This window comes from Poecilia reticulata, chromosome 10, assembly GCF_904066995.2.
Source record: "Poecilia reticulata chromosome 10, P_reticulata-male-v2, whole genome shotgun sequence".
NCBI lineage: Eukaryota > Metazoa > Chordata > Actinopteri > Cyprinodontiformes > Poeciliidae > Poecilia > Poecilia reticulata.
Genome location: NC_088839.1, coordinates 21,785,427 through 21,794,856, shown reverse-complemented (window position 1 = coordinate 21,794,856; position 9,430 = coordinate 21,785,427). Strand labels below are relative to the sequence as shown.

At 36.0% G+C, this 9,430-nt stretch overlaps 1 long non-coding RNA gene across 2 annotated transcripts; it reads left to right on the top strand.

Annotated features, from left to right (window-relative positions):
- On the top strand, positions 1-3,537 carry LOC103471481 (uncharacterized). 2 transcript variants are annotated; one of them, XR_014089311.1, is made up of 7 exons: positions 1-298; positions 385-481; positions 573-726; positions 1,359-1,715; positions 1,802-1,927; positions 2,313-2,368; positions 2,460-3,537. It is a non-coding gene; the product is annotated as an uncharacterized LOC103471481 (long non-coding RNA). The 2 variants fall into 2 exon arrangements; XR_014089312.1 differs by having other exon boundaries at positions 385-726.
- Positions 3,538-9,430: the final 5,893 nt, after the last annotated feature.

Sequence of the window (9,430 nt, the reverse complement as noted above, 5' to 3'; positions counted from 1 at the left end):
ATGTAGGATAGCCTAACATGCCATTTACTTTCAAATATAAACATATTTTTTAAATACTTTGCTAAACATTTATGTGTTTAGTTAAAGTTGGCAAAACCATTGTGACAGGAAGAGCAAAGTGTCACTAGATGTTTCAGATTATAACTTTTGATAACCAATCGGAAAGATGTGTATGACATGTATGATGTTGAAGCTCCTCCCAGTCAGATTAAAAATAACAGTGTTGTTTGTGCGACTGCAAGAGGGAGGATGAAGATGTTTGTTCTATTAGCTACACTGCTGTTTCTGCGACAGGCATGTGAGTGCTTTTGAATCAGTTGCAAGGTTTTTGTGATTATATTGAGATGGGGGTTCTTTCATGTAATATGTCTTCTTTTTGTTCAGGTTCTCTGGTTCCAGTGATGCGAGTTCAGCTTGGTGAACCTGCAACTTTTCCATGCGCTATGCCAAAGTTTAAGTTAACCCAACAAGTCGTTTACTGGTACAAGCAGAGTCCAGGGGATACTTTGAGACAAATTGTTAAACTGACTGTGAGGCAACAAAAAATAACAAATTCTGTGTTTGGAACACAGTTTTCTGACTTAAGATGGAAAGTTACTGATGATAAAAAGGAAATAAACTTGACAATGTTGAGGACAACACGAGAGGATTTGGGGATATATCACTGTGCAAGCAAGGTTTCCACTGGGAATCCTGAATGGAGTGCTGCAAATTTGACATTCAAAGGTAAATAATACAGCATACTTCTATAAAGTTTGCAATTGACTATGTCATGAAAGTAAAATAAGATATTGTTAACAATATGAAAACTTAAACAAGCCTCCTTAATTATGAGTACTTATGAAATAACATAAGTACTCATTTTGGTTATTAGCCTATACATGTGAGGAGCAACAGGTACATTTAAAATATAAAATGAGAAATGCTAAAATAAACAAAATACTTTACATTTTCTGGTACATTCTAGTAACAGTAAAGCTGGTTCAGTTTGATGAATTTGTGACTTTTCTTTTGTGCTCTGCCCTATTCTTAGTTCAACCACAGACAGTCACTGGTACAAACAGTGAACATGTTTGTACATTAAATTTTTGTACAGCATATACTCTCCTGGAGATGCTTTGAAACTGATTTTGAAAGTGACACATCTGGAACATTGGAAAATATTTAATAGTGATAAGTAAATAATGGCATTTTTTAAATTACTTCTAAAACTTCAATGTATGGATATAAAACTGTAGGAAACAGAGCAATATGTAGACTTGATAGAAACCTATGAACAAACAATTATTTAATTGAAACCATTGAATATGATTCTGACATTGTTTAATTGACTTTTATGTTTTTCTTGTGTTGTGCAGAGAATACTGCAAGGTTATCCGACTACACTGTGATACAGCAGCCTGCAGTATCCAATCCAGTTCGTTCAGGAGACACTGCTATCTTTCAGTGTTCAGTTTTGTTTGATTCTGAGAAGATGCCATGTTCAAAAGATCCTAACACCTTCTGGTTCCAAGCAAAATCCAATAATGCCTATCCGAACGTGATCTACACAGACACAAACAGACGTGATGAATGTGAGAAGAGAGTTGACACAGAGAAAAGTTGTTTGTTTCAGTTTTCAAAAGTTGTCAGCTCCTCTGACGCTGGGATATTTTACTGTGCTGTCGCCTCTTGTGGAAAACTGTTAATCGGAAATGGAACCAGATTGGAAATTGGTGAGATTTTGTCTCTGATGCTTTTAATTAAATACATTTATGATTGCATTGATTATGAACAATTATTTTGTTTTTGTTGTTTTTAGCAAGCAGCACAAGTTTTGAATTTACCGCCCTGGTGACTGCAGTATTCTGCCTGGTCTTTTCTTTGATTTTAAGTGTTGTTTTCATCTGTTGCCAAGCTCCAACAGCAGATCAAAAACCATCCCATGGCAAGTATGACAAAAACAAAATTTAGATTGTCATTTTCATTCGTGTTTTTTTTATTATTCCATTTTTTTGCCTGAGACCATATGCTCAAAATATTGAACTGCAAGACATGTTCTGCACTCAACAGCTTTTTTAAGCGGTAGTCTATTGGTTTTGCTTGTTCAGTGTAAAGTGTGTTTTATTTCTTATGGTCCAACGTTCTCACATAGACACCGTCTTTCAGATTAAGTAGCTTCTAAGGTTTTTGACTCTTCACTGGTCTTAAAGAAATTCTTCAACTTATTTCTTCAAATTTTTCTGAACTTGACATCACCAAAGTAAATAAAAGTTAAGTGTAGCAAGGTTTAAGTGGCCTTTGTAAATAACCCTGCAATTTTTCATAATTAGGGATGGAAAGCATCAATTTACAAGAAACACTACACAGCTCGACACAGAAAATATCTGTAAGTAATATGATGGAGGACAAGTATTGTTTTTGTGGTTTCGTATCCATTTCAGACAGCTAAATGCAGTAATTTATTATCTTCTACACAGGCTGAAGGTGGAAACGAAAACTATGCTGCATTACATTTCTCTACAAGAAAAAAACAATGTGAAGGCCGGAAGAAAAAAATGGAAACAGAAGAGTGCTTTTACTCTGAAATTAAAATCTGAACATCAACAAATATTGCAGTGAAAAATCAAATGTAGCTGCTTTTTATGCAGAATATTTTAAAATGCACCCCAACCCATTTGAAATTATCTGTATTTTTAAGGGATGTTTTTTTTAAACTGCATCTAATAACATGCGGTATCTGTCTCTTTGAAATGTATGTTGTTTTTTTTTTGTCTAAATTGGTTGCTTTATAGGTACTTCAACACAAGTAGTCAAAAAAAGAACCAAGAAGTACTCTGGTTTATACTTCCATGTTAATTACATTCATTTGTATTGCTAATCAGTTAGAATCAGTATATGCTATTTGTAATTGTTACGCAACAATTTGTTTCCTTTATTGCACAGTATGTTGTTCTTTGTTTTATGTATTTTAATTTTGTGAACTTCAATTACCTGTCATATTATTAATAAAGTAATAACTAGGTACAGGGTTTGCCCCTGTGTATTATAACCCTCATGGGGTCATGGTATGTCATGGTCGTCTGATCTTTTGTAACTCAGCGTGGAGTGTACATGCCACCTTTCACTCAAAATGCAGGGTCCTTTTGTAGAACAAGTTCACTTTTACTGGCATTTTTATGATCCCTCTATGCATGCTGTTTATTTGGTGAGTATGTTAAAATGTTTATCTCATACACCCTCCTCAAAAAGTAGATTGATTATTAATCTGTTACATATTTTCTGAAGCTGCTGCGACCCGACCCCGGATGAGTGGCAGAAAATGGATGGATGGATGGATGGATGGATGGATGGATGGATGGATGGATGGATGGATGGATGGATGGATGGATGGATGGATGGATGGATGGATGGATGGATGGATGGATGGATGGATGGATGGATGGATGTTTAAGTGGCTGTAGTGGTTCAGGATGAAAATTAATTCTGTATGTTTATCAAACAGTGGACTGAAGTCAAAACCAAAATCTTCTAAATAAAAACTAAAAAATTCTAGAAGCAGAGATGTTCTTTTGTTGAATTTTAATGCTTCAAAGAAGAAGCTATTGAGTGACGAAGGCGAAGGAGCTGGTTCTACTGAAGGACTGCAACCTTTTTCTTTGAGCCATATTGTTCAGGAAGCAACAATGACTTCAGTGTTTCTTAAGAAGAAGGGTTTGACAGTGAAAGGTAGGAGCTGGACATCTGTCACCTCCAAATTATCTGAATGGCAATAGACAGGTATATTCATCTAATAATTATTCAAGTTTAATCCTGGTTTAATTAAAATAATCCAGTTACTTCAAAGTAACTGGTTCAAGTTTTGGGTGTGTTCATTAACCAGCCTTCATATTCCTCCTATTTTCAAATCTTGAGTTCAATTTATTTTTACTTTTGATAACTGTGGAGTATTTCTGTGTTATGTCCAGTATGGAGAGATTATCAGTCAACGTCATGTTGCGTGTTCATGATGCCTGCAGAAATAGACTATTAATCTTACTATATCAACTATTTACAATTAGGCTAATATGATTTTTACAACTAGAAGCCAACACAGATCACCTGTCTTCACCCAGTGTTCTGACGATCTGTGCTAGAAGCATTACGATAGTAAAATCTGACAAGGTACCACAGATATCAGAAAACCAACGCAACTCCTGCATGCAGCTTTGTGGCGTGTGATGCAGATATCAGAGGTTTTGTTTTTAGTACTGAGTCTTTGTACAGCACACTACATCCTGTTCATCTTGCACTTTTAATTTCTGAAGCAGTTGACCATCTGCCTTGATGACTGCAGCTGTCTGCTCATTTTTCACGTTTTCACAAGTGATTTTCATATGTGAATTTCATGGGAGACATACGAGGGGCCGTTTAGGACAAAAACTATGTTTTGTCTCACACGCACCACTACTTACTCATACACACAAAATACTAAAATTACAGATATACACCTAAAATATCACACACGCATACAGTTTTTTCTGTCTCACACACACAAAAGACTAAGATTGTGCATATGCACTACTAAAATATCACACACACACACATACACACAAAGCATACAGACATACTATTCTCAATGATAGGTTGAAAATGTATGTATGTGTGTGAACTAACAATAGGCTGAATGACTGACAAATGAATCAAATGATAGGTTCTTAGCAGAACTTTATGACATGGTGAATAGGCATAAAGCATTTAAATCAGCTGTGTTGAAGCAGAGACATCTAAGACAAAAGCACTTGAGGACTGGAGCCTGACACCCCTGGACTACGCTCTTCCCATCGGGTATGACAGAGATTCATGATTCCTTGTGGGTGCCAGGCAGAGGCACCAATAGTAGAATGGTGGCCCGCTATAACTGCAATGTTACCTAAATTCCCTAGTCATATATTGCAATGAATAGCATATCAAAGTTTGAAGGTAAAAGTATCCTACATAAATTAATCTTCACTTTGAAGATTCCAATATGAAGCGCTAATCTGTGTGTGCTATGGACAAATTGATTGTCAGCTCTTATGGGCGTGGCCCGGCAGCGTGGCCAATCAGATTTCAAGGGTAGCCAGTGAAAATCATCTCCCCCACCCCCACCAACACAGGGGTGGAGGGCACCCTCAACAAATATTGCTGAGTTATGATGTACCATGCTGATAGAGGTACACCTAAAAAAAATAACTGGATGCTGCAATAAAATCAAAAGATACTTCAATATGTATTAGTTTAAGGATGTGTACAACATTGTTGTAGTTTCTCATAAATGTTTCCTTATTTGTGTGTGTGTGTGTGTGTGTGTGTGTTTTAATTGAGTTATGCAAACAGTAGAAGATGAAATCTCTACAGATTTATCTTGGTCTCATTTTAATAAATTACTAAACCTGACATACAAACCACTGTAAACTTTTTATATTGCCTTTACATCCAACTGTTATTTGGAAGTACAGAGCCGCTGCAGAAGCCCTGCTGCTGTGGCTCTAAACAAATATTAGTACCTACAAAAACAAAACCGCATCTGATACTTCGGTGTTAACATCTGTAGACGTAAAATCTTTTTGATTTTTTTTTAAGTCGTGTGTAAACTAGAAGATTGAAGTGATATGCTTTTCTAAGAAATGGAAAAAAAACTGCGACAGGAAATATGTACGACATGTCCAATTTGCATTCACCAAATATGGTTTTTGTGACAACCAATGAGAATAATCTTACATTGTGACATACAATAGTACTAATGAAGCACCACCGACAGTAATTAAAAGTCCAGCAAAATTCCTACCAAGAGACAGGGTCAAGATGATTGTGTTAATGGTTACATTCCTTTTTCTTCAGCGAGGATGTGAGTTTTTTTTTATTATTATTATTATTATTATACAAACTATGTCTTAAAAATTTCTTTTTTTCATTTAGTGCTTTTGTTCTCTTCAGACACTCTTAAACCAATGAAGATGGTTCAGCTTGGAGAATCTGTGACTTTTCAATGTGCTCTGCCCAGTGAGTTCAACGAACGAGTTATCCACTGGTACAAGCAAAGACCAGGAGATACGCTGAGACTGATTTTGAAAGTGACTGTGAGACAACAACAACCTAAAAGCCCAGAATTTGAGCCAGAGTTTTCTAAATCAAGATGGGAGGTAAATAATAATCAAAAATTTAGCAGTCTGACATTGTTGAAGGCGTCCTACAGTGATGATGGACTCTATCACTGTGCACTCGCTGCTTGGAAAGGGAATATCGAATGGAGAGGGACATATTGGATAGTTATAGGTAAAGAACTTTGTTTTTCTAAGTATTTGTTTCTAAAATTTTACCTGATGGACATAATAGAACTGTAGGAAACAGAACAATATGTAGACTTAATAGAAACATATAACATATAACAAACTAGTTGGCATTTTAAAATTAACTTTAAGCAAAATTACATTTTTATAAGTATGTCTCACTGAACTGTCTATTATTTATTTAACAAAGCATTACATGTGTTTTTATATAGTTTAACTGACTTTTAAACTTCTGTTATGCAGGGGATACTGCAAAAGTATCCGACTACCCTGTCATTCAGCAGCCTGCAACATCCAATCCAGTTCGCTCAGGAGACACGGCTACCCTCCACTGTTCAGTTTTGTTTGACTCTGAGAAGACGGCTTGCTCTGAAGATTTCAGCATGTTCTGGTTCCAAGTAAAATCAAATAATACTTATCCAAATATGAGCAACATGGAGGGAAACAAACATCATGAATGTGAGAAGAGATCTGACTCTGAGAAGAGTTGTATGTTTAATTTCTCAAAAGTTGTCAACTCCTCTGATTCTGGAATTTTTTACTGCGCTGTGGCCTCGTGTGGAAAAATATTCTTTGGAAATGGAACCAGACTAGAAATTGGTAGGATTTTGACTCTGGTAATTTAAATTAAATATATATATATATATATATATATATATATATATATATATATATATATATATATATATATATATATATATATATATATATATATATATAAAAACTTATCAATTACAAATAATATATTCTGTTGTTTTTAGTGGACATCACAAGTTTTGAAACTATTGCCCTGGTGACTACAGCATCCTGCCTGGTTTTTTCTTTGATTTTAAATATTGTTCTCATCTGTTACCGAGCTCCGAGGGCAGGTCACAAAAGATCTCATGGCAAGTATTACAAAAAATTTAGATTTTTATTATTTTAGTTTATTTGTCGGGACTATGTGCAGAAGACATTGCTTACCAAACCTGTCTTTTAAAATGTTTGAAATTGTTCATGTAATTTACAGCACAGTCCAGCCTTTAATTATATCAAATTAAATGGGCTAAAGCTTTTGACACTTGTCATTTATCTTAAAGTATGTTCACCTCTTGATATTTGCTCAGAACTATTACTAGATGGTGACACAAGTTACCATCGAATATAACAGATATAAACATTCACAGTAAATGGATGGAGTTTATAACCTTCAGATTTATTTGTCTCAGGGATGGAAAGCGCCGCTTCACAAGAACCATCGCGCAGGCTGCGGCAGAGAATACCTGATCCTGTAAGTAAAATGGATTGATGAACAATAATTTTTTGCTTTGATTTTCTTTTGTTCATATTCAACAGCTAAATTCACAAATTTTATTTTCATCTGTTCAACAGGTTGATGGTGGAAACACAAACTATGCTACCTTGGATTTTTCTAAGAGAAAGCGAAAACGTAGAGGCAAGAAGAAAAAAATGGAAACTACGGAGTGTTTCTACTCTGAGATTAAAGTCTAAGCATCAATAAATATTTATGTGAAAAATCAGACATGTTTTATTTTGAATAGCTTCTGAAATTGCAAATGATGGATCTGGTCAGCTGGTCTCTTAACGCAACTGATAAAATTTTTTCCACTGGGAAACTGGGTAAAGGGGAACCCTCATGTCCCAACGGGACATTCTCCACAGGCTATACGATAGATTCTACAAGGAAGTGGAAGTGCCTGACGATGCCGTCAGTCGAGGATGTTGAAGATGCGTACATGATTGGATTCATGATAACAGGTTTTCTGCTTATTGGAGTTGGCAGATGACTGGCTTATCGGAAATTTTGTTAGATATCGGTGGCCGTTTTGGCCACTTCAAGGCTACCGGGTACGGTTGAAGGGATCTGCAGAGCGATCAACACTCAGACTGAGATAATACGGGAGCTGAGCCGCAGACTGCGTGCAAACTTGGAACAAGACCGTGGCCGGACAGTGGATCTCGGACTCAGAGTGGATATGGTGTGACCTTGGAGAACGTTGTTCGCTCGGATCAGGCGGAAGATCCTAAATTCGGCTGTTTGGATTTGCCACTGAGAAGCACCAGCGAGACTTTCAAGGCAGGCAGTAAACCGATGTCAGCCTGACCTAAACAACTTATTGGTATCGGAATCTTTTTTCCCTCTCCTCACCTGATGTTTTTTTCTATTTTTTCTATTTCTTCCTACAAGGGAGTCTGTCGGGCTGCGAGGCCTCAGCCAACTACCCCCCCTCAAGTTTAATCTCTCTATATCACCACAATGATGACAGACTGCCTATTGTTTGTAGGCTGATTGTGTAAGTCTATACTGTTTCAGGAGTTTCCTTAACATCTGTTTCTGTCTACACTTTTAGGGTTATTCACTATTCATATTTCAAAAGCTAAATGCAATTAGTTTCTATTGTGTTTTTCTGGTCATACTGACCACTAGAAGTAGTCACTAGAGCTACATTCACTCATTCCCACTCATCGATGCACACGTTCACCGATTCTCACATATGCAGGCAGCCTGAGGTTGGGTGCCTTGCCCAGGGATACATCAACATCTGATGAGAAGAAGCTGGAACCCACAACCTTCACACTGAGCCACAGTCACCCCAAAAGGTCCCGTTCTGGTTTGTGATAATTTTCACACCAAGAATTGCAAGGCAATTCAGCATTTATTCCTTTAATGTGGTTCAAGAAGAGATTTTCAAAATACACTGGTATTTCTGAATTACATTACAGAAAAGCAGATTAAAATGTATAATTTCAAAAATGCAAAAAAAAAACTTTAAAAAAAAAGTACCTATATGCTTCCAATTTCTAAAATATAAAACAAGAGCAAACACAAAATTAATAAAATTGAAATTAATAAAATGAAGACCTTTAAAGATAAAATGGTTCAAATATATGATGTTAAAACTGGCTTCACACTATTTACATGATAGTGAACTCAATCATTAAAGGCTACTGCATGGACAAGAAGTTGTATTTAACTTGTGAGTACACACTTTCATCCATTAGCAGCTGCTTCTTTTCTTTCCCTCCTAAGAAATGCAATGCTGCACATTTCACATCATTTTCATCATCAGCCTGTAAAAAAAAAATAGCAGTAACGTTCATGTTTCAACAACACAAATGATAAATCAATAAAAATGTAT